The 4,963-nt window shown below is 53.6% G+C and overlaps 1 protein-coding gene across 4 annotated transcripts in view; it reads left to right on the plus strand.

Moving 5' to 3' along the window:
- The first annotated feature begins 600 nt into the window (after positions 1-600).
- The window catches only part of RCC1 (regulator of chromosome condensation 1), a 16,440-nt gene continuing 12,077 nt past the window's right edge, over positions 601-4,963 (plus strand). The window contains exons 1-2 of one of the 4 annotated variants that reach the window (XM_059376868.1): positions 643-679; positions 4,050-4,130. The gene's annotated coding sequence lies outside the window, so the exon portion shown is untranslated. Of the gene's footprint in view, positions 680-2,215; positions 2,326-4,049; positions 4,131-4,963 lie in introns of those variants that run through there. The other 3 variants (XM_059376871.1, XM_059376869.1, XM_059376870.1) reach the window with 3 other exon arrangements.

Consider the following 4,963-nt stretch of genomic DNA (forward strand, 5'->3'; position numbering starts at 1 on the left):
TTTCTTTCTTTCTTTCTTTCTTTCTTTCTTTCTTTCTTTCTTTCTTTCTTTTCTTTTCTTTTCTTTTCTTTTCTTTTCTTTTCTTTTCTTTCTTTCTAGTAGGCAGAGAGGCAGGCAGAGAGAGAGGAGGAAGCAGCCTCCCCACTGAGCAGAGCCCGATGCGGGGCCCGATCCCAGGACCCTGAACCGAAGGCAGAGGCTTTAACCCACTGAGCCATCCAGGCGCCCCTTGGAAAGCCTTTCTTAAACCCCAGGCTGAGCCCGATACCCTGCAAGGTTGTTGATGGTCTGATTTCTCATTTTTCTCTGACGGGGTCCCTTTTGAGAGCAGGGAAGATCATTATCTCTCTGCTCCGTACAGTCCCTGCCCCACCAGATCTTCCCAAACTCTGGTTTCAAGTGGTCTCTGATTGTCAGTTCACTGGTCCGGATTAGGAGCTTCCCAAATACGTTACCCACAGTCTGCAGTCCGCGGGCCAGGGGCGGAGAGAGCCTTGTCCAGCGCTCTAGCCTGAGCGCGCCACTTGCACTTCCCGGGGCGGCCGCCAGGGGCCGCCGGGCTCTTTGTTTTCCTTTCTGGCCCCGGGTCGGGGCCGGAGGCCTGCAGAGCGCATGCTCTGGGGCAGTTCGCGGCCGGGCCGGCGAGCGGAGGAGTTGCTTGTGGCGGACCTGCAGCGAGGTAGGTCGCGCCGTCACGGGCGGAGGGTCGGGGCGGCGGGTCGAGGCGGAAGGCGGCGCGCGGAGCAGTCACAGCCGGAGCCCTGGCGGGCCGGGGCCGTTGCCCGCGTGCTCGTGTCGGCGGCGCCGGCCCCACGTGAAGCCGGGCGGCAGGAAGGCGCGGGTGCGGGCGCGCGGGTCCCCGGCCCCGCGGGGCGCCCTGGCGCGGGCCCGGCCCCGCCTGGCTCCAGCGAGGGCCGCGCGGCCCCTGTGCCGCCGCGCCTCTCCCGCCCGGCCCGCGGCGCCCGCTCGGGCGGGAGATTCAAACGGCCCGAGCGCGGCCGGCGGGGTGCGCGCGGCCGCGGTGACCCCGCTGGGCGCAGAGCCGCGCGCCTCGCGGCCCGGGACCCGCCGCCCCGGCAGGGGCTGCGCTTCCGGAGCGGGGAAAGTGGTTTTGACCAGCGTTCGTCTGGAGGATGCGTTCGGCCGAGCAGGGGGAGGGATCCTGCCGGACCAGAGTGTGTGCTTGAGGAGCGCGAGGGTAGGCTGGGGAGGGTCGACTTCAGGGAAAGAAGGCTCAGCGTCAACAAGCACCAGGATGAAGACTGTTGACACTTGGAGAGGTGTGCTGTGAACCCCGGACCAGCTCATCTGTCAACTGATTATTTACTGACTGGCTGCTCCGTGCTGCGCTGGCAGGACTGGGGAGCAGTGGGGAGAAGGGCCCCGTGTGGCCTTTACAGAGCTCCTGGTCTCCTTGGGGAGACCCATCTGGGGGCCTCAGTCGTGGTCCAGGGTGCCATCGAAGTATGTCCGTGGAACCATTCATTCATTCATTCATTCATTCATTCAGGTAGTAATGAAACCAGGGTGATACACTTGCCTCCAAGGGCATCGTAGGTGGCTCTTAGTGGAAGTTGACTCTATACCTGACTTCTGTTTACTTGTGACTGTGTCTCACTCCTCTTCCAGACAGTAAGCTGCTGAAGAAGGGAGCTGTTTTTCTGTTAGGGAATGAGAGGTGGGGGCAAAAGATTGCTACTTATTTCTAGCCCAGACACTTAGTGTGTGGTTAAGAAACACACCCAGAGTCTATACAAAGGACTGATTTGTACAGTCCAGGATATGCAGGTGGGTAATGGGTGCTGGGCTCCACCTTTTCTTTCTTTCTTTTCTTCTCTTTTCTTCCATTCATTCATTCATTCATAGCTTCTTTCTTTCTTTCTCTAAGTAATCTCTGTACCCACTGTGGGGCTCCAACTCATGACTCTGAGATCAAGAGTTGCCTGCTTTTCCGAGTGAGCCAGCCAGGTGCCCACAGGGCTCCACCTTTTTGGGGTGCCTTGATCCCCTGTCCTGCCTCTGGGATTGCTCACAACAGCATTCTGCAGTACCTGAAGTCTTCTATCTGAGAGACCTATATTCTTTTTTTTATTATTTATTTATTTATTTATTTATTTATTTATTTGACAGAGAGAGATCACAAACAGGCAGAGAGGCAGGCAGAGAGAGAGGAGGAAGCAGGCTCCCCGCCGAGCAGAGAACCCGACGCGGGGCTCGATCCCAGGTCCCCGGGATCATGACCTGAGCCGAAGGCAGCGGCTTAACCCACTGAGCCACCCAGGCGCCCCTGAGAGACCTATATTCTGAGGCTCACAGAGAACTCAGGTCTGTCCTTCCCCAGGTCCTTCAGTGGCTCCCACACCCATCTGGCCCACCCACTCAGACCCAAACTGCCTCAGTGTCTTCTCTCTGGTCCCACCACCCTCTTCCACTCAGCTGGCTTCTGCCCTCACTTGTGTTTGGCCAAGCTCACGGATTCTGGGGAAGCCTGCCTGGGCTGCCTCCACCCCTGCCTGGATCATGGCCTGCCTTTGGCCGACCTGGTTTTTGTTTTTGTTTTAAGTCAATCAGCAAGCTATACCTTGGTTCTAGTCCTCTCTCTTACTGGCTGTATTCTCTGAGCCTCAGGCCCATCAATTGATTTAGGAGTGATAGTACTTCTTCTGCTTGTGGTGACAAGTAGAAGGCTGTTGGCATACAGAAAATAGGAGTGGCCGGTACCCGAGAGTGTCTCGTATTTCAAGGAGTAGGTTGGTATGATGGACAGACATGTAAACTATAGAGTAGTCATGGTCCAGAAGTCTGTCCCAGTTTCTCTGGGAGAGAATGGTTAGTTTAGGATGAGGGGAGGGACCAGGAAGATTTACCAGTGGAGCTGGATTTGGGACTGAGTAGACATTCTTCCAGTAGGATAAGGGATGGGAATAGAGACGCAAATGGTCTGGAGAGAATAGTAAGCAATCTGAGATCGTGTAGGAAGCAAAAGGAGGGTGTGATAGAGAAGGAATGAGGCGGTATGTTCTATCAGTACCACTCTGGAGGCCTTTCGCACCAAGCTAGGAAATGTGGGCTTTCTCTAAGTCTGAGCTAGAAAGCAGCTTGTTTCAGGTCTGAGGTTTAGAAAGATCATGACTGACTTACAGAATGACATGGGGTGGGGATCAGAAAGACCAGAGCCAAGGGGTTATCTTTTCTTGGGGAGAGGGTATGAGAGACAGTTCCCAGGCAGCCTGGAGCCTGGGGAGCCTGGGGAGGAAGCTGACAAGGGCACCAGCTTTGGAGTCTGACCAACCTGGTTGAGATCTTCACTTCTCCCAGTGCTGGGTGAGATACTCTTAACTTTCTTTTCTTTTCTTTTTCTTTTTTTTTTTTTTTTTAAGATTTTATTTATTTATTTATTTGACAGACAGAGATCACAAGTAGGCAGAGAGGCAGGCAGAGAGAGAGAGAGGAGGAAGCAGGCTCTCCACAGAGCAGAGAGCCCGATGCAGGGCTCGATCCCAGAATCCCGGGATCATGACCTGAGCCGAAGGCAGAGGCTTTAACCCACTGAGCCACCCAGGCACCCCTACTCTTAACTTTCTGAGCCTCAGCTTCCTCACCTGTAAAGTAGGATCAGGGTGCTTAGCTTGCAGCTAAGATGCCCCACAATGTTCACCAAAACACAGGTGGGTAAGGAGATGTTCACTGGATTCCAGCCCACAGGAACACATGTTTTTGTTAGTGCCCTGTGATACCAATCACCTCATGCCTCATGTTTATTTTTCCGTCTCCACTCCAGACCTTGCCTACAGGTCAGCCTAGCATCAGCACCAGTATGCTGACATAATTCTCTTCCCTGTGTTTTCACTTCTTGCTGTGAGTACTTTTCCGCACTACAGCACCGGCTCCCTCCCCGCCACAGCTGTCCTCTGCAGGTCATTCTGAAGAACTGGTGGGAGATTTACCTTTGGCCGGACAGGGCCTTGGACACAGGGAACTGGCTGCCAACTTGGCCAGAGGTACAGGCTGTCTACCTGAAACTAAGGGATACCTGTTCTATCCCACAGCCCTTAACCCACCCAGCTCTGCATACTTAAACGTCGCCTCTTGCTGGCTCCCAAAGACTTCGGACTTCATGAAAACATCTGGTAAAATGGGGCTCTTGGGTCTCTCCTCCCCGGTTGTCCCCCAGTGTTCTCCTACCTCACTAAATAGAAGTTGACCATTCTCCAAGTCAGTTTTTTTTTTTTTTTTTTTTAAAGTAATCTCTATACTGAGTGTGGGCTCGAACTCACAACCTTGAGATTAAGAGTCACATGCTCCACCAGCTGAGCCAGCCAGGTACCCCGTTCCATTCTCCTAGTCATTTAAGCCAAGGCCTGGGAGGCTTTGTGTTTGGCCAGGCTTATAGGGGCATCCTGGGGAGGCCTGCCCGGGATCCACTGGATTTCTTTTAGGATGAAGAAAGTCATTCTGGATCCCTCCCTCTGCCTCACTCCACACATCTAAACCACAGATCGAATCTGTCTCCTAAGTTGATCTGTTTTGTTTCCTTTTCCTCTCTTAGCTCACACAGACCCAGTCAAGTCACCACCATCTCTCCTTTGGATGCCTGCAACGGCCTCCTCTTCCAGTCCATCCCAGTTTCTTTAGAATAGCCAGAACAGCCGCTTAAGAGTGTAAATCGGATGAAGACTTTCTTGAACGTTTTCTGTTTTCCCTAGAAGCCCATGCATGATCCAGCCCCTGCTCACTTCTTGCCATCTGACCAGTTCTCCAGCTGTAGCACGCTGGCCTCTCCCAGTTCCCAAACTTACCACACCGTGTTCCAGGCCAGTTTTGTCCTGGTCTTGCAGTGCCAGGTTTCTCAGATTTCAGGTCCTAGCTTAAACGTGGCACCTCCCTCACCACTCCCTTCCGCTACCCCAAGTTATTTTCTTTTTCTTTCGTTTTTTTTTTTTTTTTTTTTTTTTTTTTTTTT

The sequence above is a fragment of the Mustela nigripes genome, chromosome 14 (genome assembly GCF_022355385.1).
Source record: "Mustela nigripes isolate SB6536 chromosome 14, MUSNIG.SB6536, whole genome shotgun sequence".
Classification (NCBI taxonomy): Eukaryota; Metazoa; Chordata; class Mammalia; order Carnivora; family Mustelidae; genus Mustela; species Mustela nigripes.